Source organism: Nelumbo nucifera, chromosome 5 (assembly GCF_055504915.1).
Source record: "Nelumbo nucifera cultivar China Antique chromosome 5, China Antique-T2T, whole genome shotgun sequence".
NCBI lineage: Eukaryota > Viridiplantae > Streptophyta > Magnoliopsida > Proteales > Nelumbonaceae > Nelumbo > Nelumbo nucifera.
The window spans coordinates 40,988,235-41,016,097 of NC_142653.1; the positions used below are offsets into that span (position 1 = coordinate 40,988,235).

The window sequence follows — 27,863 nt, forward strand, 5'->3', positions numbered from 1 at the left end:
TTAATTAATTAAAATAATTATTTAACTAATTATAGATTTTAAATAATTAATGCATGATTAATAATAAAATACTAAATACTTAGGTTTCAGGATTGTAAGTAGTGTTCATCTCTTGTGAACAAGTCCCGTGTGCGTATATATATTAATTTTCTCTGTGTTCCCTTCTAGCATGGGATTCACTAGAATATATATTGAACCTATTGAAAATGCTTTGATCGATGTTATCTAATATATGTGATGTAACAAGATAGTAATGATACGGTTCACAAACAAAATTTATGAAAATAAGCACCAAATATAAATTGATGTCCAGGTGGGTATGTACAAAGTTCTGAGTGTTTTTTACACAACGGATGCAAAAGTTATTAATTAATACTTGAAAATGTTATTCATAAAAATTAAAAATCTATAATGCCGAAAAGACATAATACCATAAAAAGGCTTCGAGCAATCAAAACTTTGTAAATTTTGATGAAAATCCAACTGATTGGTTATTACCAGTTTTATGATGACCCCTGTTGATCGGTTATATGATTTTGCGGGTATCATGGTCTTCCAACACTATAGTAACTAAAAATATTAATTGTAATAATTAATATTTCTTTCTTAAGGCTGAATTTGAAAAGATCACAAATACAAATATATACAATATAAATACATACAAAATACAAGGTTTTATATTCTATATATTTATATTTGTACTCCTTTCAAATTGAGACTAAGGCTTAGTTCGTAAGAAGTACAAATGCAAATATATACAATACAAATACAAACAAAACAATACAAAATACAAGGTTTTGCACTCTATATTTTTATATTTATACTCCTTCCAAAATACAAGGTTTTGCACTCTATTTATACCAGCGTAGATACTTGAGTATTATTCCAATCGTGCACGTGCCACATTTCTAACTCTTGAAAGAAAAACTGGTATTATGTATTTACCTATTTATAAATTTCTATTGAATAAAACAAAGAACTCGTTTGCTATAACCACATGTAAAACCTTATTAAAGTGAAATCTCTTTCTTTTTTAGGTTTCATTACTGGTTGGAGGTTAATTTGGAGCAGCAAACCCAATCATTCAAAAACCAAATATAATCGAATGGTTGAACCGGTAAAACTACGCACTAGCCATAGCCGTTAATCATTCAAAAACCAATCATTTCACTTCTATGGTATCATGTTAATCTCACAATTTAGTATTTGATCCATGATCCATGATCAAAACCCCTTGTGAATTTTGATTAAAACCCACCTGATTGGTTACTGCTTTTATGATGCTTATTGATTGGTTAGTTTTTCTGATATCATGTCTTTCCAGCATCATCCAGATTAAAAGATTATTTTATTTGATTGGAGGACGTATCTGGTTGTGCTTTTCTGTGAAAAAATAAATCATTTTAAGCAATGGTCTGTGAAAAAAAAAAAACATTTTAAACGCAGCAAGGATATAAATGTGAAAGTTGTTTGTGTGTTGTCTGGGAGTTATAATCAATCCTTATTGCATCTGTTCTGTGATTATGATTTTACAAAGGTTATATTTATCTAGCCATAAAAAAACGTCCATAAACCCCATTTCTCATGGTTTAATTTTGTCTCTTCATTTCTTTAACCTTTTATTTTATGAATTTGATTTCTTTAACCTTTATGGTTTAGTTCCACGCATCATTTCCAGTGGATACTAAGAAGTTTCTATTAGGGATGTCAAAGGAGTCTAAAATTCCGGAACCTGATTCAAGATTCAATTTAACTTATATGACAAAGATGGTGATCACTGAAACACTTTTAGGCTCAATTTGGAAGGAATACAAATGCAAATATGTAGAGTGCAAAACCTTATATTTTACATTATTTTGTATGTATTTGCACAGTACATATTTACATTTGTAATCTTTTCAAACTCAACCTTAATGTGTGATTAAATGTCATTGGATTAGGAGGCCCAATCAGCTTAAGTAACCACAGCCATCAGCTATCATAACTTTGGTCTTCTCCACCAAGCACCTTAGCGCCTGTTTGGCATTGTTGTCGTTTCCTGGAGCAACAGCACCACATGAGCGCCACATTGGAAAAAACGGTGCTCCAGGAAATGGGCATTTGTTTAAAACCGTTTTTCTATAAAAAATAGTGCTCCAAGCCATGCCTCAGAAATCGGGAAGCCATGGCTTGGAGCAATGCCAAATTGGGCGTTTCCTGTAGCTGTAGCTGATTGCTACCAACAGGGCAATGATGTGGCACTGGATAATGGGTACCAGTGCTGAAAACATTTCCTGGAGCATTGGTACCAAACAAAAAAAGTTGTTGCTCCAAGAAACATCCTACCTGGCAGCAACAATTCCAAACAAAAATAAAGGTACCAAAACAATGCCTTCCAACAACACATCAGCAGAGAAAATGGTGCTGCAACTGCAGCATCAATGCCCAACATAGACTTAATCTCTCTTCTGCTAAACTTAACTAACGTAAATATAGTTGGTAAAACATCTTGTGTCATCAAGGCCATGTTTGGGAGTGCTTAAGATAAAAACAAAGTGCTTAAAAACAAGTGTTTATTCAAATAATCACTTATTTACATTTGGCACCCAACTTTTTCAAGTGCTTATTTTTAAATAAGCACTCATTTTATTTTATATTGGGCATTTGGTAGTCATTTTCTCTAATAAGCATTTGTGACTATTTTGTCCTTAATTTTCTTTCAAATTTTCAAAATATACCCTTTGAAAGCACTTTTATGAAAGCATTTTTACAAAAGCACTTTTATAAAAGTATTTTTATGAAAATACTTTTACAAAAGCATTTTTAAGAAAGCACTTTTATGAAATCATTTTTACAAAAGTACTTTTATAAAAGCACTTTAGAAAACTTTTATAAAGTGCTTTCATAAAATTACTTTTGTAAAAGTACTTACATAAAAATGCTTTCGTAAAAGTACTTTTATAAAAATGTTTTCATAAAAGTACTTTCATAAAAGTGCTTTTGTAAAAGTACTTTTATAGAAGTGCCTTTGTGAAAATACTTTCATAAAAAGTACTTTCTTAAAAGTGCTTTCATAAAAATACTTTTGTAAAAGTGCTTTCATAAAAGTAGTTTTTAAAATTCAAATAGGGATAATTTTATAAGTGGTATTCTAAAATTCAACTAGGATAATTTTGTAAGAAAAAAAGTTGAATAAGTGCTTATTGTATAAGCACTTAAAAAAAATCTAGAAATTTGGGCTTAAAAAATAAATCCTTATTTCTAAAATAAGCACTTATTTCGGGTTTATTTCCCAAATACCAATAAATGCTTAATGGCCCAAATAAGCACTCCCAAACATGTCCTAAGGTATCTATAAAAGGACATTCCTAAGTGGGTTTAAAAGCACTCCCAAACATGTCCTAAGCTATCTCGTACATAAGGATAACTAGAAAAAATAAAATAAAAATTGTTATTTGTTATTAGATTATAAAGTGATCAAAACCCCTATTTCTATTTTTAATCCTTCTATGGATGATCAACGATCCAGATAGAAGTCCACCTTCCGCTGTGAGATGATACCTACCATCAATGAAAAAAAAAAACTATAAACTATAATTGTGTAATTTGAAGCAATCTCTGGAATCATATGAAATTATCTTCAAAAAAGCTGATATAAAACAAGATATTTACCAAAGTGACAAGGGTATTGATGTGAGGAAGAGGCAGGCAATTATTTATTGAATGGATTCCTGTTTCCACCAATCTTGTTTGTTCGGACTCAGTATCATAAGCATATAACATGTAACCTTTCTCTGAACCAACCCTGAGCATTATTACTTTCCCATTATCCAAGATACAGAAGGGTACAACATGGAATATGGTTCCATTCTGAATCGCATTTCTTACATGTTCTGAGGCAATACTAAGTTTCTTGATCCAATTTCCATACTTAAAATCCTTCAAAAACCATAGATCCATCTGGGTAGGAGCTGTAGGAGTCAGATGAGCTAAATAGCCACCAACCTCTATAAAGCCATGACCCTGTGCGTTGTAGTAATTTGGGATTTGCGTCAGTCGGAACTTCTCATCAGCAGCATTAAGGACAATATGTAACAGTATTTTTCACCTATGTATGAGATACCCTTGCAATGCAAAACTCCATTCACAGAAACAGGGAATATATTGGCCCAAAATACATTCTCATTGCGAAAATTTATTTCATCTGCAATCTCCCTCCATGTATTACTCCCCAAGACAAATATTTCACATTCAACAGTTGCAAGGCGGTTTTTCCTGAATAGAACAACATGCACAACCTTGAATTCCTTGGGAGAAGGCACAAATGTTAGCCCATACATAGAACCACCATAGTTAGTTCCCTCACAATGTATGGTACACATGGAGGAAGTATTACACATTGTTTGGTAATTGGGTTAGTCACATACAGGTACTTGCAATTTGCAGCAACTTTCAATCAATAACAAACCATTACAGCTAGCCATAATTCGTCCATTGCAAGGGAAATCTAACCCAGTGTCTCTAATCTTCCCTCCTTCAATCATTACAAATCGGGTATCACATCCATCTTTGCATTCAGGGTTCTTTTCTTGGATAATGAAGCTTGGCTTAAACAAGTGGAACTTATAAAGAATTATCTTAGACCATGCCTTGCAAACAAGCCTGGCATTGTCAAGAGAGTATGGTGAAACTCTAACAAGAACCTCTGCAATGGTTTCTTCAGGAAGATTTGCAATGGAATAATTCTTTCCTGTATTATTTTGTTTCTTCCTTTCTTTCTTCAATCTTTCCTTCTTTGCCATCTCTCTCCGTTCTACCATATAGGATTTCTTACTTTCTTGTTCCAATCGTCGCTTTCTTGGTAATTTCTTCCTATATATTCAGTTAGGAAAAATACAATTAGAAAATATTAATCCAATCAAATTCAAAACTATAAATATGCATGAATCAGAATGCCTGCATAATTTGCCTCCACTGTTTAGTAGGTTTTGATGCCCAAACAAGTAATTGAGACTTGAGCAATGCTAAGGATGCAAATCGGATTTGTTGTGACCCTTACAAATACACCTACATCACATACATGATTGTGTCATATCAAGTGGGTCCTAGACACAAAATTCCAGATCGGTAGCATAAGATAGATACGCAAGGTAGGGTTGTTCATAAGAAGGCCCAACCCGACCAAACCAACCAACCCGGACCGACCCAACCCGAGTTGGCCGGGTTTTCATCAGCACCGGTCGGTTTCGGGTTGGGCAAATTCATAAACCGACCCGAACCGAACCGAACCGAACCAATTAGTCTTCTAGTTCGATAGATCCTACTTAACCAGTCTTCTAGTTCCTACTTAACTAAATTGTATCTATCCTAGTTTCTATAGTCTTTTACACCAAATAGGCAACCCATTAGGCAATTACAATTATAATTATGTGTCCTTTTTTACCTAGATTAGAATTTAGAGAGTTTCTTGAAATATAAATATTTCAGCCTTCTTTCTACAAAACAGTTTGACTTTCTATTTTATTGATAACTTTTGTCTTCTATTAGAATTATGTGTCCTTTTTTACCTAAATTGTATCTATCATAGTTTCTATAGTCTTTTACACCAAATAGGCAACCCATTAGGCAATTACAATTAGAATTAGGTGTCCTTTTTTACCTAGATTAGAATTTAGAAAGTTTCTTGAAATATAAATATTTCAGCCTTCTTTTTATAAAACAGTTTGACTTTCTATTTTATTGATAACTTTTGTCTTCTCTTCTATTCTCTAACTTGGTCCACCCCCCTCAAGTCCTCAACTCAAGACATCATTTGATTTTTGAACTTGGCTCTCCCATCTTCTCAAATAAATTTCCTTCTAGTTCTAGGCTTCTCTGTCCTTTTTGTACAGGAGCAAAACCGAAACCGACCCAAACCGACCCAACCCAACTCAAACCGACCAGGTCGGTTTTGCCTATCAGTGGGTCGGTTTCGGTTTCCACCTCAGGTAACCCGACCAGGTCGGGTCGGTTGGGAAAACCCCAGTAAACCGACCCAACCCAACCCGTGAACAGCCCTAACGCAAGGAGTACAAGGAAAAAATGTTTGTATCCTTGATATTTAGGACTTAGGAAGAGCATGTTCAGGTCCTTCAGGGTATTTTAGTCATTAAACTTGGGATGGGCAAGCAACATTTTTCCAGTATGACAAGCAACGGTGGCATCAAAAAGAGAAGAACCTTCTCCGTCAAGCTCTTAATCATAAAATGACAAACTGCAATCAGTTCATATGCAATTGTGATTAAAGGATCTAGAACCTAGGCTTGAAGGAAAAAAAGGCTTATGAAGGGCCTGGGCTCTATCTCATAATTCAAAAACTTTGGGCTGCTCTAGAGGTATTCTCAAGCATCCCGAGTTGAAAATCACCTTTATTAAAAGATGTGGTACTCATAATGGAGAAGCTCATCGAAAATGATTCTAAGGAGTTGGATCTGGCATAGTCAGTCAATGGTGGGCCCTTGTGTGTAGCTGCTTAATTGGGTAGAGAGGACTGCAATGACCTACAGGAAGGTTCTAATCCTAATTTTGGGAGATCTCTGCCTTTGGTTCCCAAATGCGGGAGAGCAGAAGTTGACCCCCGAGACAGAAGCAGCAACATCAACTTTATTGATTAGAGGGTGGAATCTGCCATCATCTTTGGGAAGAAAGTTGGGATTTCTTTTGAGGGTGTTGAAGATAGTGTAAGGGAGATGCTTAGGTCCAGGGAGCTTAGAGATCAAGAGGAAAGTTTGAAGTTACAGAAGAAGCAGTTTAAGATGAAGGAAGAGCAGGGCTTAGACATAAGCAGCAAAGCTTCTTTTTGCTCTTGTGATAGTCTTGACTGCCTCCTTGGCCGTAGAAGACAAAGAAGCTTAAGGATTTCTATGACGACATGGTGGTGAAGGCAAGCAACAGGGGGTCTCATAGCACTCATGTAGAGGTGAAGCAATCAGGGAAAAAAATTTCTGTAGTGTGATTTTCGAGTTTTGGTTCCGCATGTCTCAGAGGTGGAAATTTTGTATTGGTCTTTTCGTTTGGTGTGGTTGGTTTCAGTTTTTTGGTTGTCTTCAGGGGTGGCTTTTTGTTGGGCTTGCGGGCTCTAAGCTCTGCTTTCATTTGTGTTTTGGACTCTAGCATTGGTTTAGTTTTGGGATTTGAGGCCTCTTTTCTTTCATAAGATTTATACCTTCTTCAAAAAAAATAAAAAAAATAAAGCGATCTGTAAAGTGAGCACCCATCATGGTATAATAAAACAAAAATGCTTACAATTGCAAATATATAATTTTTTTTCCAGGGCAGAATCACCCAAAGAAAATTAGTGGTTTCTCCTACTTGCACCATACTGGATTGACCCATAGTTGTCAAGGCAACGCCTAGGCGATAAGGCACCCTTGGAAGCTCGCCTTGCCTAATCGCCAAACAGTTTTGTACATTGTGTTATAAAATACTTCTATATTCTTAATTTTTTTGATATTATAATTATAAAATAGACATTATTAAACTAAAAGATTCATTTTGTGTGTTTATAACTTTATATACTAATTCATTTTTATTATTTTCTTATTTTGTTTAATCAACACAAACATTGCTAAATGCTGTATTGAACCCTCTAAGACTTCAAAAGCTGAACCAGTAAGGAAGAATTCATAAATTTTGTCTAATCAACACTTCTTCTTTTCCTATAACATAAATAGGGGTTCAGCCCCTATTTTTTTTAATTTTCTTTTCTTTCTTCTTTTTCATCTCATGAATATGATGATTTTCTATACTGTAACATGAAGGTTATACCTTTCTTATGAAAGCTATGGATAATTATCAAGGAAATATGGTTATGCAACCTAGGGAACTACCTTAGGATATATGTTTTTTTACTTAAAAAATCCATGGCCTAGGTGACTAGGCGACAAGGTACCCCGTCACCTAGCCTCATCTTGGCGCCTTGAAAACTATGGATTGACTACCAATGCAGAGCCCATGAATCTCCTTTGACAGGTCTCCAACGTCTCGAAAAAATATTCCTTTTGTTTAATTATAGAAAAATCTACCTTTGAAGTAGTTTTGATTTCAAAGTTCATTTAATTGAACAAGATGAAAAAGAAGACGAAAGAGTGCCTAATGACTTAAGAAGGAAACCAAAACAGGGAAAAGAAAATCTGATGAAGGGCAAAAGTCAACTAACCTGTGTGACTCCACATGAAAGAACCCAAAAAAGTGCTGCATGATAGAGCCAAAACATTCGAGGTGAAGCCGCATTAAGGAGTCCAAGATGAAACACAATCTTTGTTTTATTCTTAATGGCTAATAAAATTGGAAGTGCACCTGAGAAATAAAACTTGAGTTAGGATTCTGGAAAAGACAAGAGGAAAAGAAACTCTGTCAGGACTCATGTGATACACAGGCTTTGTTAAGCAAAATTGAAGCAAGAGACCAGTAAGATTCCCAAATCAACCATGATTCTAAATTTAAATGAGTGCCAAAATCACCAATGGTAATGGTCTTGAATTTCAAATTGACACCTTGCAATTTGAAAGAGAGATTGATCAAACAGAACCCCCCCCCCCCTCCCCAATTCAGCAACTTAAGTGATTTTCAGCTTTAGATTAGACCCATGAATTTCTTTTAAAAAATTTGATAAAACAGCACCCCTCATGGCCTCTTGTATTTGAAATGCTATTTTGAAAGGAAAGAGGGGATCAAGCAAACCCAAATGCCTCCTGGATTTTGAACGGACTCTATTCAGTATTGACGAGAATTCCCCAAGCAACAGCTCATGCAGCCATGAAAATAAGTGGGTTGAAACACTAAGCATATTGGCTCTCAACATTGCCATGCAGCATACAACACAGTCCTAATCAAAAATCAGATCCCTATACTTGTAATCAGAATTCTTATTCCTAACTACCATTAGGGCAGAAACACTTAAGACAACAGTTCAAAATATTGCAAATTTTGCAATACAGCATATGATCACCTAGACCTCTAACCAGCATGTGTGAGCTAAATCAGAATTCAGGTCTATATACTGGCAATAAAAAGTAATTATTCCTACTTATCTCAAACGTATAACTACACTATGAAAGAAAAAAGAATACAAAAATCAAAGCACTGAAACCAAAATTCATTGCAGGTCACAGCAGAAAACCAGAGTCCTAAATGAACTAAAAATATGAACAACATTCCATCCACTAGCAGCCTACATTAAGTGCTTCAAGTTATCAAGTATCAATCCTAAACCTACCCAAGGCACAAAAGAGCCCACTCCATAAGATCATAAAAGTAACAAAATGCTTCATTTGGTAAATTAAAAGGGCAAGGATCTGACCCATATGAAATACTACAGCATTCATTGATGAAAAGAAACTCAAACGCAGCACCAATTCATGCTGTTGCCCATTTTTGAAGAATTCCATAGGACCTAAATTAATTTGGAGTATCCAAACTCTTTGGCTGTGTGGCGGGCTGTGGAACCAATGATAACACCCCACGTCAGTTAAAGATTGAATGGTTGTGGGCCCCAGGTATTTCATGACTGGTGTGGAGCATTATTATTGGTCCAACAGCCTGCTGAACAGCTATTGTGTTCAGTTAATCCTCTCACAACCAGAACAGGGCCCAAACCTCCAGCTAACAAAAAAAAAGACAATCAGTTTCACCTAGGCCCAATTTTTTTAAATTCACAAGCATGTAATCCATAAAATTAGACCCAAAGAAGGACCACTTAATTAATTGGAAGTTGGAGTATAGGAGGAAAAAAGAGGAAGTAGGATTAGGCGTGGGAAAGATTCATTTGAGGAACCTGTCCCTGCTAGGTAAATGGCTTTGGAGATTCCTCATTGATTCAGACAGACTTTGGTATGCTGCCATTTCATGGACAAAATCTAAATGGTTGAGATGCAGGTCTTCATGCTAGAGCTTCTTTATCTTCCCCTTGGAAGGCCATTGTTTTGCTGCTCCCACATTTATTGGCCTTTATCAGGTATGGCGTTCTCTCAAGCTTTAAAACTCGGTTTTCAAAGGATGTATGGTGGGAGGATTAACCCTTGATGGAGTATGTGATCCCCACTATATATGCCTTAACTTGTAACAAGCACTGCCACTTGGATTCGAATTACATCTCAAATTCTCCTAATGCGATACCTAGGACTTGGACTTAAGATGGGGAATAAGGGATTGCTAAACCTCATATATTATTTCCTTCCTTTAGATACTTAGGAGCTGTTCATTGATTCTAACAAACCTGACTCAAGAATTTGGATATCAACAACTTCTAGCTCTTTTGCTTGTGCCTGCTTCAAAACCCTAACCACCAATTCATCTATTGCCTTGTCTTTCCCTGTTGGAGTCATTTGGAGAGGTCCGATACCACCCAAAATAAGGGCATTCTGTTAGAAGGTGTTTCCATACAAAATCAATACTTGTGATAACCTACAGAAGAAAAAGTCATTCTAGTGCCTCTCATCACATGTTTGTCTCCTTTGCAAAGCAAATGGAGAAAGCACATTTCACTTACTAATCTCCAACCAATTTGTGTTTTCTATTTGGACTTTCTTTCTCTCACAGTTTGGTGGCAGCTGGTCTTTGCACCAATAAGTAAGGAAGAACTTAAAATTTTATCTAATCAGCACATTTTCCTCTTCCATATATTCTTCTTCTACTACTACGACTACCAATATTTTTTATTTTCTTCTTTTCCTCTTCCCTATATTTTTTTAATTTTATTTTCCTTCTTCCTTTTCTTCTCATGAATATGTTGAGTTTCTATACTTTAATATGAAATTTATACTTTTCTTATGAAAATCATGAATAATTATTAAAGAAACATGGTTATGGTACCTAGGGAACAACCCTAGGATCTATGTTTTTAACATAAAAAATCCATCGCCTAGGCGACAAGGCACCCCCCAGTCGCCTAGCCTCACCTTGGCGCCTTGAAAACTATGGTTGACCCACGACCTAGAGGCAAAAATGGTTCAGCTTCTAGATTGGTTTTTAAAACACTAGCGTATATGGGAAGAAAGGAATGCACGTCTTTCCAATAGCGAGGAGAGGACTGTTGAGGATATAATAGACACTATCTCCATCAAAGTTGCTCATTGGATGAAGACATTGGATATTTTCCACCTTTCATGCAGATGACATCCTTAGAAATTGAAAAATGGAAACAGGTAGCAGATTCTTCACCCAAAACAGTCACGTCACTATTGCTAGATGAATCCTTCCTAGACCAGGCTATATAAAGCTTAAGTTTGATGGTTGTAGCTTGGATGATCCAGGTTTGGGAGGCATTAGAGGAGTCTTCAAAAATGAAGAAGGAAACAACATTGCAATGTGCTCGGGTCCTATAGGGAGAGATCGGCTTCAGTCAGAGCAAGGCCTGTTCGAACAGCCTTTACAACCTTTCATCGGGAATATCTCCATACTTCTGTGCTTTATTTCATGGGGAGATATTCCCAATGCAAGGCATTGATGTCTGTTTGAATGGACTTTGCTCTGATATTCCCAATGTGCCTATAGGGAATGGAGACTCAATCAAGGCAGAAATGTGGGCAATCTTCCATGGCTTAAGGAAGGCAAAAGATCTCAACATCAGTGCCCTAGTAATTGAAGGAGACCCAAGAGTAGTAACTGGGTGGCTAAGTGGAATCAACACAATATCATGGAAATATAGATACACCATTAGGGAAAACGAGAAGATGGCTTGGAAAAACAAGGGGCATTGAGGGACTGCAAGTTTTGGGGCCAAGTTATGTAAAATATCATGCATTAGTGAAATCTTTTTGTCAGGATCAGTGTTAGCTGAGGTTAACCTCTGTTTGGGGTGTAAGTCAACATGTATACTTCTTCCATAATTATTAATAAATTTTTTGACAGTTGCTCATCAAAAAAGAATAAAATAAAAGTAGGCCTTATGAACAGTACCAAGGAAACCCCCAAAAATTTGACACTTGAGCTCCTAAGATGAACCCACAATTAAGTTCATGGGATGCAGCCACAAACCCTTAGCTAAGTCTCTTTGAAAACCAGGTTCCTATCATGTGGTCATGCAAGGGGTGCCTCAACAGGTCCAACCTAGAAAGGCTTTAGAAGTTGAATATTGCACTATGACAAGAAGATTAAGCAAGAAACCCAGTCATCCACTAAAACAACCTTACAAAAGCTCAAACCAATTACTTGAGATAGCACCACAACTTGCATTACAATCTACCAATTATGAAAAGGGAAAACAAAACCAACAGACAAATGAGGCCTGCACATGCAATTGGGGAAAAAATCAGATGGAAATATAACTCTGAAAATTAGGTTCAAACCATTCAACCATGAAAGGAAAGCCAAAGAAAGGATCAACTTAGTAACTGACATGGCCTTCAAGTTCACACATGCAATGGCCATCAGCAAGCAAAATGATCTACACACTTAGGTCCATGTCATGAAAATATGAAGTGGAAATCAGAGAAGGTCAAAACAACCATTGACATGGCCCTAAGACCCAGGTTCACCACATGCAGTTAAGCAAAAGAGATTGGTCAAGGAGGCCAACCCAGCAGCCAAGGTAGCATTCAAATTTGAGTTCATACCATGCATTGATGGGAGACCTGTGCTGATGACCACAAAAGTAGTGTGCTACCCTACAATTTGAATTCACAGCAAAGTAAGCTCAAACATACAGCCATAGCAGTATGCAAGGAAATTTGGAAACTGCATTCCTGAACATGCAACATAAGAACATACACCAAGGTTCAAAATATCAATACACCCTGATAATGGCACAAGGGGTGTATCAGTACACTGAACCTTCTGCCTTATATTTTTTTAGTTTTCTTCAAAATTTAAAGGGGCTGGAAATAATGTCTGTTAACATTTAAAACAAACCTTTTAAAAAAGCATGAAAATAATTTATTGATACCCTGTTGATACGATACGTATCAGCCACTACGGATCAATATATTGCAAAATTTTGATCCTTGCATATAGACATGTCAGTAGTCTAGTCAACTAACCAAGATTGGATTTGCATTTAGAAACATGCATCAAATTTAAAAGGCATCATAAACAACGGTAATCACCTTACCATCTTTCCTTTCAAGGGGGCCTAGCCATGGCCCTCTTTAGTCTAAACGTTATCCCAAAGGACAAAACCACTGACCACTCAATTCTAAGCACACAGTCTTGGCTCATCATCAAGCTTTTTTTTTGACAATAAATAAAAATTTTATTGAAACAAGAAAAAACCAAGATACAAGGAAAGGTGATAAGAAATCACCCAAATGAAATGAAAACACCCAAAGGACATCAAACTAAAGCTTAAAACACCCTTGTAGGCCAAACCCTCCCAACAAATCCAAAACCTCAAAAAACAAAGCCCCAAAACAAGTGGAAAGAACCGACATGTGAACAAAAAAATAAGCCAAAAACAAAAAACCCATACAATACCCAAAGCAAGTCATGTCTGGCTCATCATCAAGCATGACCTAAAGAAAAACTGTGATTTCTTTTTTACAAGCTCCAATTATCCAAAAGAAACCATAAAACATATAAGAAACACCTTCCCAACATCATTTGTATCCCAATTATCCTCAATCATGACCTGGACATGCTTTGGTAAGACGGAAACACCCCCACCCCAAAATTCACAGATATCAACATTCAATCCCACTATTTCGATCAAGGGTCCATGACTTTATTGTTTCCAAAATGGACAAAAAGAATTTGCAAAAACAACTTCACAACAACACTCAATCCCCCTACTGCCCTCCTAATCATGGATTCACAACTAGCTCAAGATGTGGCTGAATCACCTTGAGATCAGTCAGTACTATTAACCACCATCATGTTAGACCTTCCTATATACCATTCATGAAAAGGATCAGCCCATAGGTATGAACCAAGTCATGTAAGAAGAGGGAAATTAAATAAAGAGCCACATGTCCTGATCTAAGTCCATACATTCCAAGAGCTCAAACAGAGTGATTACTAACACATAATGAACTGGTCAGTCAGCTGAGTAGGCAAATAAAGAGTTCTCTGTTCATGCATAAGAGGTAATCAGCAGTCATAATGAATTTTGCAGCCCAGAACTCCTGTGTCCAAAAGAGTCAAAATGCCAAGCCATAGCTCTTAAATCCATGCTTTTGGACAATGCGTACTCAACACTTCATTGATTATCAATTTTGACTACATGCTTTTAAAAATGATAGGAAAAATCAAATAAGTGCTCTGATTGAAAAAACAAATCTCGAATCTATGTTTTTGAACAATGCCAACTCATTCTTTTAAAAATGCAGGGCAAATTAAATCAGCACTCCAACTGATAAAACAGATCTTGAATCCATTCTTTGAACAATGCCAACTCACACTTCGGTTGATCAAAATTTGGAATACATGCTTTTAAGAAAAGGGGCAAAATAAAATCAGCAGTTCAATTAATAAAACAAATCCTGAATCCATTTTAGAAAATCATAGTCAATACCAACAAAACACTAAAACAGAAGGCTGAATTGACTCCTTGGATTAAAAGTTTTTTGAATTCAAGTCTATACAAAATGCTAAGTCAATTTCATAACCAAAAGCATTACAGTCACGAGTCATGCTTTCAAACATTACTAAGAACACCTAGCCAAACATCACCATCCACTTCAAAAACTGTTAGGCCTAAGTTCAAAATACAGAATTGAAAGCACCAAGCCAATGTTGAATGTGAGTTTGATAAGAAAATTAATCATGCTGCAATAACCAGTAAACTGAAATAGTAATCACAACTCCACAAAGAAATTCCCTAAAACAGCACAAGAAAAGCCCACTGTGGCAGTCTACATACATTACTCATATTGAAAATTGAACGTAGGCAAGGTTCTTCTTAGTCCAAGCAACTCCCCAGTGGAGTCACCAAGGCGTGAGCATGGGAAAACTCACTTGTGTCATTCTAACTTCTAAGAGTCACCACCCATCGAGTTTAAAGAATTTGAGGTGATGGGTCCCCGTGCTATTTTATTTCAAAATCATTTAGGGTTTTGATGACTACAAAGAAAGTCAAGAGAGGGTCAAACCAGAGACTAGGTTGGTTTTGGATCAGAGAGAAGGAAAGAATTACCCCCCCCCCTCTATCTTAGGTTCCAAATGAACCACATCATGGAAATCTCAGAGAATAACACAAAATGAAAACCAAATAGCAGGATGAGAAGCATAAGCAGCACCCTAGGTATCGTCTAACTTTCCCATTTGAGTATGAGAGTCCTTGAGAACGCAAGGGTACAGAGTAGAGCCTTGCCCTTTTTCTTCTTGGATCACCGCCACCTTATTTGAGAAAATTTGGCAAGTCCTGCATAGCTAGAGGCTACCACCACCAAGAAGCCTTCTCAAGCAAATCAAAGCACTTCAACAAAAACAAGCCATCATATAAGAAGATCATACGCAAAGAGACAAGGTAACCAGCACTACTGAACCAAGATTAAACTGTAGACTATTCTCTGCTAAACTTGAAACATGCTCGTAACATTAATAAGCCAAAATAAGACATCAAATTGAACTCAAGATAGACCAAAATCCATCTCCTCAAGTCAAGAAGTCCAATAAAACCAGAGGAAGCTTTATTCATGCAGTTCACTAATGAAGCTACGTTCGGATTAAACCGAACCCAGCTCACTGCTGTTGCCATGTCATTAACAAAATCAAATCAAGGCCAAATAGGGGTAATCTACCACTACCAACATGCGATTGACAGAACCGAATTAGGGCCAAACAGGGTGCAATCCATTGTCATTGATTACAATAAAATCAAGATTAAACAGGGGCTAACCTACACTTGTCGAGTTCATGCCAAAAAACAGCTATAGAAAATAAAAAGAAATGAAAATGAAAAAACGAAGAACATCAAATAATGAATCGAAACCTGGGTTAGCGATACATGGATATGTTACCAACGTTGGCTCAGATGGTTGTCACGATTGGTGTCGATCATTAGCATCCAGGAGGCTGATGACCTCGTTGCCTGCTGGTTTATGAGAGTAGTGGTTTCAACTTTCAAGGTTCCTTGCAACCCAATAAGGGAACGTCGATGATGGGCATGCTGCACTGGAAGAGAGATGCAGTTGGCAGTCGGCACTTTGGGAGCCCTCCGCCGAAGCTGTAAGTGGGTCCTCTTTCCTTCTTCCCTCTTATACTTTCCCAGGGTTTGTCTCTTTTTCCTTCAAACTCCCTCCTGAGTCCTGAGTCCTGATTCGTCTCTCGATTCGCCCTCTTTTGTCTTTTTCACCCAAGGATTTTTCTACGGATTGCATACAAGGACAACTTTTGGGGTTTAATATCAATAAAAGTAATATTTTTTAAAAAATTTCAAAAATGGTTTAACATTTTAAAAATAATATCAATAAAGGGCAAAAACACTGTTAATCATCTTCTTCTTGCCATTTGTTCATCGACACCACACGTCACCACCCACCACCTCTATCCACTGTTGCCCGTCGCCGCCACCTATGTCTCCACCCACCTCCGACAACATTGCAAGAGGCGATGGTGGAGGTAGCGGCGTTGGGCAGAGAAATGACCACCAGTGCCACCGTCGCCACCTCTGCCTTTGGCCACCTCCAACAACGTTGCCAGAGGCAGAGGTTGAGATGGGCGAAGGTGGCGGCGGGCGGCGGCGAACGATAGCGCTGGTGAACAAATGGCACAAAGAAGATGATGAACAGTATCTTTGCCCTTTATTGATATTATTTTTAAAAAGTTAACCCATTTTTGAATTTTTTTAAAAAATTATTTTTATTGATATTAAACCCCAAAAGTTGCCCTTATATGCTATTATCCCATTTCTCTATCCCTCTTTTGCCTTTTTTTAATTCTTTTGATAAAATTGCGTAAACCTCCCCTATGGTATATGACAAATATTTAAACCACCCCTTTGACTTTTAAAGATCTATTACCATTATAGATCGACATCATTGGGCACAAAGTATCGAGACCGGATCTGCTCCTCACAACTGGCACCTCATTGGCGCCTCACACGCACATCCTATCATGCATTGGGAACATCTCCCGTACTTATTAGTAAATATTCACGAGAGATGTTTCCAATGCACGGTGGATGTGCATGTGAGGCACCCATTTGTGAGGAGCAGATCCCATCACCAAAATATCTCTATTAGTCAACCTTCATATTCCATTTTATACGTGCTATATTTTTTTAATCCATTTTTGCCCTTTATTCAGATAAGGGATTTTATTGACCCAGGGGACTACGGATCTCCTACCCACAAGAACACTACCCACACAATACCCTAAGGCTGATCAATTTGGAAAGAGTACAGATGCAAATATGTACATTGCAAATACATACAAAATATAACGTTTTGCACTTTACATATTTGCATTTGTACTCCTTCCAAACTAAGCCTAAAACACTACCTCCTTGCATTGGAAAATCTCCCGGTGTATAATAACATGTAAGAGGATGAATTGTTCCCTCCCTATATATGGCTGCGATGTTATGTGGATAGGTGTGGGTAAAATCGTCATGAACATGAAATCTCACCCAAGACAATAGGGGTGTTAATATAAAACCACCCCCCGGGCAATTGATTTCTTCAAATTGTCACCTGGTATCAATTCTGAGACCAAATCAATCAGGGATCCGGTTGGTCCGTTCTAACAAAAAATTAAAAAACGGCCAAAACCGTTCAAATTGTTAACCGCATGGTTCAACGGTTTACTAACCAAAACAATGTTTTTTTAAGAAAATCTAGTTTGGGGGAAAATGAAACCAATCACCTGACCAGTTCCCAGTTTTTCCGACCCGACTGTACAGTCCGATCCGATTTTGAAAACAATGATTTGATCCATACAACAAGCATAAATAAAGGCTAGAAAACAGGTCCCTATTTATGGCGATAGAGAACCATTGATAGAGAAAAAAAGATGACACTCCATTATTCTTCTACGACTTTGTTGAGAGAGCTGTGAGAAGAAAACCCATACTAGTTTAAGTCTTACCTGGTAGCTCTGCAAAGAAATGGTTGGCCGTTACTATACACTTTATCCCCATTTGCCCATACCAAGGTCCAAGGCCTTAGGCAAACTTCAATTAAAGCATTGCTTGGTAAGAAAACTCATCTCCATTTGACCTCTTTTGGAAGACACACTTGGAATTCTTGATGGCAGACCAACTTAATTACAATCAGCTCATGGGAATTGTGCAGGGGTTAGAAATTGGAAATGTATTCACCTTGGATTTTTTGCCACATCTTCCTCCCCCATTCAGTACCCATATAATGGATGAGCTTTCTTAAGTAAACTTGAAGCAAAATTAAAGGAATCATATAAGTCCAAATCCAATCCAACAATCCCAAACTAGAACCAATCGGGTTTGTAATAATAAACCCAAAATGGAAAAGCGAACCCAATTGTTAATTTGAACTTTGGGACGTTAGACCCATTGTTACAATTAACAGCTACACGTTTAATACGTAACTAGTGTGACCCCGTACTAAATACCGGAATCAGTAATGTTAAATTTATATTAATGGAATCGGTACTGTTAAATTTATATTTATTAATATTTTAAATAATTATTAAATTAAAAAAATATTTATTTCAAAAAATAACTTTTCAATAATTATTAGAATATGGATAATTTTCTTTTGTTATGATAGATAGAGGGTTAATGATTAAGTGAGATTGATAGAATGTAAACAACCACTTTTGCATTTTCTGCATTTTTTTAGGGATGAATTGAAAATGATGGTAGTGGGTTGTGGGATTTAGTAGCAACTTTTCAGAAAGTGTCACGTGTCTAGCTTTCTTGAAAAATGAGAAGGGCCATGTGTTTGAATGGTGGGGAGCTGTAGCCTGGTAGTGTGGATTGTGGGTTTTAGTAGGAATTTCTCAAAAATTGATATGAGAAGGTCACTTGTCTAAATGATGATAATGGGTTGTGGGCTTTAATAGCAATTTCTAAGAAAATGTCATGTGTCTAAATTTGAAAAAACCATGTATCTGGATGGTGGGGGCTGTAGCCTAAAATCCTTCTTTTAATATATATATATATTAAAGGGGCTCTACAATATCAATGTTTTTTTTTCATTTATTTTTACAATTGCCACATCAGCAAAAAAACAAAAATATGTTCTTGAACTATACTTTTGTTTTGAGAGGTAAAAGCCATTTGGTTAAAAAAAACGAATTGATACTTTTGTGTTCATCAAATATTAATAGTTTCTTAAAACAAAAATAAATTGTGGTAAAGATGTTATGTTATCTATGAAACATGATAAATATACTTTCTTTATATCAAAATTTTAAAAAGCATTTTCTAGTATTTCTGTTTTAAGAACTATATTGTTTAAAAATAGGTATTAAAGTAAGGGTGTATTTGTAAAAATAAAAATTGCCCATATGATGAAACGTTTATTTTACAATGTTTCAGTTGGAGATATAGGGGACCAAACCCTATACCTCTCACATGCGAAGTGAGCACTCTACCATTTAAGTCGTATCCCTATATTGAACGTATTTTTGGATTATTTTCTTATTTAGAAAATCTGTTATTGAGGCTATCTTTTTTCTTGATAAGATGAACAATGGTAGTATCAAGGAGAGAAGGAACGTTTTACTCCATAAAATGACAACCTATAAATAGAGCTTGCAATTGTAGTGTTATGTCTACAAATTTAACTCACTTGAAAAATGAAAAATATGTATTAAATGGTAACTCACTTGAAACTTTATCAAGGGTCTAAACAGCTTTACAAAGATGGGTTCAAACCAAAACCCCATGGATTCTGCAATGCATGAAGGAGATCAGATCAATGTTTGCAAACCGCCATTGACTTGAATAATTGGACCGCTTTGCCTGGAACTGTGTAGGCAATCAGTTATGTTTTACCCCAAATTCAATCTTGGACAAAAAACCGTTGATTTGGTTAATAATTCGTTAACCCAGGTAGTCAAACTGTCGACCTATTCCAACCTATTCAATGGTTTTTTACTGTTTTTTATTTTAATTATTTTTTTAATTTTTTGTTAAAATGGGTCATTCGTTCAAACCATCAACTTGAAAATTGGTGGTCAGAATGGTTCCAATTCCAGGTCAGTTTTTAAAACATTCACAGATACTCCATCCATGTTTCATGATGTCTAAGTGTCCTCATCATAAATGTTGGTATCAAATTCCATGACAAGCTGATGAGTATTCTCGTAGTACTAGTGTTGCATCAACAAGCCTAGGGAAATCTAAAATCACATAGTGCAAATACCAACTTAATTAGACGGGATTATAATAAGTATATAAAATAATTAATTAATTAATTAATTAATTATTTATTTAAATAAATAAATAAATATTTATTTATTTATTTAAATAATTAATTAACAATATTTCATAATAACAAAATTATGTAATAATAGATTTAGCAATATTTAATAAGAAGAATATAAAATATAAATAATTTAAAAAATAGCTAAATGATATTATAAATAACTAATTTTTAAATGCTTTAAATATTAAAGACTTTAATATAAATCTTATTTTAAACATTATTTAAGAAACAAAAAGTAGATTAAATAATAAATTTATGTAATAACTTTAAAAATTTATGAAAGACACAAAATTAATGATAATAGAATTAATAGTATTTGATAATAAGAATATAAAATATAAATAATTGAAAAATGTAAATATTATTGAGATAGTGAAAGTAGATTATAATAACTTAGAGGTATTGAAGCTTTATTAGTTATTTATTTTAATTTTGCTATAAATTTTCAATAATTATTAGAAATTAAATTATTGTTATTTGTTAGAGATTAGACTATTGATTTAGCTAAAATTAGGAGTGTTCACTAGGCGGTTCAGTTCAATTGCAGATTGTTTGACTTGTCAAATTGATTTAGTTTGGATGGAGAGTTGGTCACTCGAAACTAACCAACCATTAGTTAAATCCAATGCGGAGACCAACCTGCTTTTTGCATCTAGGATGCAGTCACTAGTTCAACCATCCTAGTTGAACGGATTAGACCATTTCATATCAGCATTCTATATATTTAAATAAATATATATTTATATACATACATAAATTTGCATATATGTATATGTGTATATATGTGTATGTGTATGTGCAAATACATATTTTATCAATAAATAGTGTATAATTATGTTTTACAAATAATATATGTATTATTTGACATTTGCATTTATATTTTTTTAATTTTTTGTTTATACAAAATGTTAAAAATTGTGATTTAAGGACAAAAAAGGTTTTTATTACAAAAATAGTGAGACAAGGCACCCATGACACCTTAGAACGCATAGATCTTGAAAAGTTATCCAAAATAAAAGAAGATCACCTCAATTGGACAGTGGAGTGCAAAGTTATGGCCTTCGAAAGTTTTATATGCATTAAGTATGCAACCTGTAACCTAGTCATTGGGTTGAACGGGTCAACAGTTGAACCCTCCAAGTCAAGTGTTTTTTTTTTTTACGAAGTCAACGATTTTTTACCAAAGCGTAGGTTTCAATAGAGCTAGACCAGGAATTAATCAAGGTCAAGTGACGGTTTGAACGGTGCAAGTCAATGGCGAGTTGAAAAATATTGGTATCGATTTGGGCCAATTTTTAGTTTGGTTGTTTGGTTCAAAAGATTTAAACTTAAAAAAATGAAATTAAATTTAAAAAATACAATGAAATTATTAAAAGAATAAATTTAAATCAATGGCGGGTTGAAAAATATTGGTATCGATTTGGGCCAATTTTTAGTTTGGTTGTTTGGTCCAAAAGATTTAAACTTAAAAAAATGAAATTACATTTAAAAAATACAATGAAATTATTAAAAGAATAAATTTAAATCAATGGCGGGTTGAAAAATATTGGTATCGATTTGGGCCAATTTTTAGTTTGGTTGTTTGGTTCAAAAGATTTAAACTTAAAAAAATTAAATTACATTTAAAAAATACAATGAAGTTATTAAAAGAAAAAATTTAAAAATTTAAGTTTATAACATAAAATATTTTAGACCAAGAAATATGAGAAATTTCCTAACTTCCTGTATTAAAAAAATATATATATTTAAAATATAAAGTATTAATATATGTTTATGATTGGATTGGTTCAATTTTGATCAGTTTACAAATGGCCAAATTGAAACTAACTTGACTTGGTTAGGAAATAGCTAAACCAAAGCTTACCAAAAATATTAGAAAGTGATCAACTCTGATCAAATTGGGTCAGTTTCATTAATTTGATGAACATCCCTAGCTGAAATTAAAAATAGTATATAAAATATATTATTTAAAATTAAATAATTATTAATTATTAAAAATAATATATAAAATAATTATCTACTCTTATGTATTTCTATTATTTACGTTTAATAAATCCATGCTAATGAATATATATTTTTAAGGATTTTAGAGCGAGGTACCGGCAAAAGACATGACAGCAAGGTTGAAACAATTCGAAGTAGACGCGTTGCAGCGGTAAATGTGTACGAGATGGTGACCTGGTGGGATCAAGTGGGATCTGTTAGTCCACGTGTGATCATCACCTCAAGGAAATAATGACCGATTGTACCTGATGGCCATATGGACACGTCACTCTCTAAATGGTCTCAAAATCACATTCAAACGACCCTATATATGGTTCCCTAGGACATGTGATGGGATTTGCTTCTTAAGTATCAGTTAAATAAAAAAAAAAAATCCTAGAATTTCATACTTTATGGCACGTAGTGTGCTTCCCCATTTTTATAAATACAGGAACCGAACTCTGCATATATAAGGGGGCTTTATCATTTCATCACCTTTCTTGTTTGCCCTCGCCTTTACACTTCTACGACTTTCACCGACTTCAAACCCTTGGCAGTGTTTCCATTCCACTTTCAACAAACTAAGACTATTCTTATCTTAGGCCATATCCAAGATTGGGTGACCACTTCCATATATATATATATATATATCTTAAATCACTGCCTTGATATAGATACTCATCACAGTATTTACATGCCACATTGTATTGGATCAAACATATCAGAAAGAGAAGTTGACACTTTTTTTGTTCTATCAGCTGGATTTTACCCTACCAAAGAACAATATATAAGCTATTCAAGAACCATTTCCTGGTTCTTTTCATACCAAGAACTTCTTTTGCCTTTCTTGGCCCTTCGTGCAAGAAAAGGGACGAGATAGCAAATCTATCATATGTGGTTTTTCCCCATCTCAATTCCTTAAGGAAAAGGGCTTGTATTATGTTTTGATACAAAAAAAAAAGTATAATCATGAAAGCAAAGCATTCTATTGGATGGCAAGCTTCTGATTAAGGGCCTTGTAGTTTGCTCTGACATCTAAAAATGCAATAATTATATTAGGGTCCCGTTTGCTTTTTGGTAATTTACTTATCCGAGTAAATGCAATTACTTGCACGAGTAAGTTTTTCCTGGGAAACACTTACTCGGGTAAGTGCATTTACCCATGTTCTTTTTATTTCTAATGTAAAAAAGGCAATGACCATTTTAGCCATAAAAGTCCATTATTAAAAAGGGCATTTTTGTCTCATTCAAAGTGTTGGCAACTTTCCCCCCTACGTGGGAAAATTGTTTACCCCCCAATAAGTGATACTCATACCCAGGAAAATGAACTTTCTCTGGTCCCCACATAAATCTGAAAAAAAGAACATGGGATTCTTGGTCAATGGGAACCCAAATCCCATTGACCAACTTTCCCCCCTCTCAAAATCCGAAAAAAGAATGCCCCCTAAGAGGTATATTAGTACTTGTGAACTTTTCTTTGCTTTGAACGTAGAGAATGTTGTTTTGAATTCTGAATTTTGAATCCTAAATTCTTAAAAATGTCAAGTCTCCAATTTAACCCCATATAAGATAATTTTTGTTTGTTTATATAATTCAATAAAGAAGCAATATTAAAAATTATTATAATAATTAATAATTAATATTAATTATTAATTGCTAATACTAATAAAATAATAATAACTATTACTAATTATTTATTATTTAATTATTGTTATTAATTAATAATAACTAATTCATCAATTATTAATTACTAATTAGAATTAATAATTCATGAAAACTTATGCTGATAATTGATATTGTAATTAATTAATTTCTATTAGAATATTATTATAACATATTATAATTTTAATTATTAATTTGTAATATTATATAATATAAAATTATATTATATTAAAATGTTAGTAATATTATAATATTATAATATTATAGTATTATAAATATTATATTAATATTATTTCTGTTATATCAATATTATAATAATATTAATAAATTATTATATTAATATTACTACTATTTTAATTAATTAATATATTATTCAATATAAATCATTATTGGTATCATTACAATATTATAATTGGTAAACAATAGTCTAAATAATTAATTATAATAATGAATATAAGTAATTATTAATTAATAGCACTATAAGACGATAATTAATAACATAGTTAATGAACTATTATTATAATAGTATAATATGAATACTATAGTATATTATAATATTATATTATACTAATATTATTAATAATATTATGGGGAAAGTGAAAGATCGGTGGTGGGTCCGGTGGATTGGGGTGGGTCTTCATAGAGTTATTATAGGTTAATTGGAACATTATAGGGGCAATATGGGAAAAATTCATTAAAATAATTACTTGACTCATTTGTACTTCAGTCATCATGGGGCTTCAAAGTTAAGAGACACTGAATGCCTCTTTAGCACTGAAAGTGGTATGAAACCACTTCAACGTTAAGAGATTAGAAGCACTGAACAGGGCCTAAGAGTACCAAGAATAGAATTAAGATCTGCCCCTACAGTGTGATCGACCTCACAATCACATCCCACCATGTATTGGAAACATTTTTTATAAATAATAAATATAATAACAAGAGATATTCTCAATGTATAGATATAATTCAGGGAAAGGAAGTCTAATGTGTATCACCAAATTCATCAACAAAATCAACCAACAAAACACAAATTCAATTGTTATGTTTTTTTATGACCTATAAACTTGGAAACAGGAGTAGAATCTCATCAATTTCAGCAGCATTTATTTCAATACTTCCAAACATCACTAGCTAGCTAGGAAGGTATTAATTGCAGATCGCACCAAGAATGATATCAACAAAAGCAAAGGATCCTGAGTTACGTTGACATAATAGCTTCGGAAAAATGCAACCACTACAGCTAATAGTTGCTTCTCTAAGGGGCAGTAAATGCTACATTATGCATGGTTCTCAAACATCTCTTATCTTTGTGATCAGAGCTCGTTTCTTAGAAAAACTATTAGAGAAGTTTGGATGAGTTCCGAGACGAGATCTGACTCCATCTCTTCTTATCTTTATCTCTCACTTCTATTATATCTCTTATCTCGTAGCTATCAGTGTTGTATCCAAGTGTTGTATTGTGATTACTGGATCATTATAAATACATAAGGATTAAGGATTTGATCATCTATTGATCATCGAACCATTCATCATTTTATCATTATATTATTGCTTTGACTAAGATTATCCACATTACTAGTGAGAAATTTCTAAAACGCAATCATCATCTTTGTATTATATAATTGTACTAGCGGGGACCCATGCATCCCACGGGATTTATTAAGTAAAAGCTAAATAATAGAAATGCTCATTTACTAAAATACCCTTTTTAGTTTCATGGATTTAATAAAATCTACCTTGTAGTTAGTATTTTACTAAAACACCACTTATAATTTGCAATGGTTTTAATCAATCTTTCATTAAATGACAATGTTGACCCTAATGTTCATTTAAATAAATTTAATAAAAATAAAATACCATTTTTGCCCTTAATAAGACACGGGCAACTACTCTATTGGCTATATTTGGTCAATTTTATTTTCTGTACAAAAAAAAGTATCAAGGATATTTTTGGAATAAAAAATATGGACTTAATGGCAAAACAAACAATCCTTCATGAAAGGTTGATTAAGTAAATAAGTTGTAAAATATATGGGATGTTTTACTAAAATGAAAACTATAATGTAGGTTTAAGTAAATATGTAAAACTATAAGGTGTGTTCTAGTAAATGACCCTAAGGCTGCATTTGGAATCAGTATAAAACGTCATCAATGTATACACTGAACCAGAAAGTGACCGTTGGTTTTTTTAAAATAGTGATGGGTGGAAGAATGTAAAGTTTTACATTGATAAAATCAATGTAGTTTTCACATCGATCATCGATGTAAAACTTTAGAGGTGATGAGGTTTACATCTATTATTGACGTAAAACTGCACTCCATCCAAACACATGCAAAACTGAATTGAAGTGTAGTTTTACGTCAATAATAATCACACCCTCTTTCCAAACGGATATAAAACCGAACCAATGTTAAATTTACATTTTTTCTTGATTTACATCACATCCAAATGTAGCACAATAGAAACACATAAGAGTATACAATTGTTTTATATTTTCAACTTTTTAAATAATTAATAATTATTCATATTTTATATACTCATTTAAAAAAATTATAATACAAAAATAACAATAATTAATTTCAATTAGGTTTATTCGTCAAACTGATGAAACTGGCCAACCAGATCAACTCGACCCGAATTGACCAAATTAGATTAGTTTCACTTTGGCCATTTGTAAACCAACCAAAATCGAATGATGTAACCATGGATATATATTAATATTTATATTTTAAATATAATTTTTAATATGAAAAATTGGGAAATTTCCTAGATTTCTTAATCTAAAATGTTTTATATTATAAATCTAATTTTTTAATAGTTGCACTATAATTTTTAAAATTTAATTTAATTTTTAAGTTTAAAATCTTTTGAACCGACTGACTAAACCAAAAAAATGACCCAAACCGATACAACTTAAGTGGGTCAATTTTCACAAAAGGTCAGTCGATTCAACCGACCAACTCCCTACCTTGACCAGGTCAATTTGGTTGGCCAAATAGCCTATGACCGAATCGGACCAACTCATGAACATTCATAATTTTAACTAAACTAATAGTCTCATCTCTAATAAATAGCAATAGTTTAATCTCCAATAATTATTGAAAATTGATAGTGAAAATACACAATTATTGAAAATATATTAATAATGAAAAATACAATAAGTACTAAAATATATTAACTTAGTTAATAAATAGTATAATCTCAAATAATAGTTTAATCTTTAATAAATATTAATCAATAAGTTATAACAAAAATTCAATAAATACAATAAATTAAATTTAAAATTTTCAATAATAGTAGTTTAATCTCCAATAATTATTCAAAATTTTCTGTTAAATAACAAAAGAAAATAAATTTATGCATAATCATTGAAAATACATTTATGAAAAAACAATAAATAATTACTGAAATACAATAAATTTTAATTTTAGTATATATAATTATATAATAAATACAGATTAAGAGTTTAAAATTATTATTAATAAATATTAATTTTTTTGAAAGTTATTTTCTCGAATTATTACTTGATATAAGTGAAATTAGTTATTTACAATATTATATAAAAATATTAAATTAGTTATTTACTTGATATATAGGAGAAGAGATTATTTAGCTTAGGGTAAAATACAAAAACCTCCCCTGAAGTTTCTGACAATCTTAAAAACCTCTCCTATACTTTCACTTTAGCAAAAATCTCCCCTCTATTTTTTGAAAAATTCAACAAATACCTCTATTTCTTCAATGACTAAGACGAAAAACGTTAAAGAGATGATTATTTTTTTCAAAATACCTGTTTACGAATTAATGTGCGTTTTTACTAAAATAGCACTGTCTCAGCAAGGAACAGTGCTGTTCATCTTCTTCCTCACGACACATCGATAGAATGGCGGTGCAGTCCCCCTCCAGATACA

The 27,863-nt window shown here is 33.8% G+C and overlaps 1 long non-coding RNA gene across 1 annotated transcript; it reads right to left on the reverse strand.

Annotated features, from left to right (window-relative positions):
• Positions 1 to 2,392: 2,392 nt before the first annotated feature.
• Positions 2,393 to 16,255, reverse strand: LOC104587532 (uncharacterized). Its single transcript, XR_733617.3, has 4 exons — positions 15,884 to 16,255; positions 8,177 to 8,316; positions 3,652 to 4,851; positions 2,393 to 3,540 (listed from the first exon to the last, which is right to left on the reverse strand). It is a non-coding gene; the product is annotated as an uncharacterized LOC104587532 (long non-coding RNA).
• Positions 16,256 to 27,863: the final 11,608 nt, after the last annotated feature.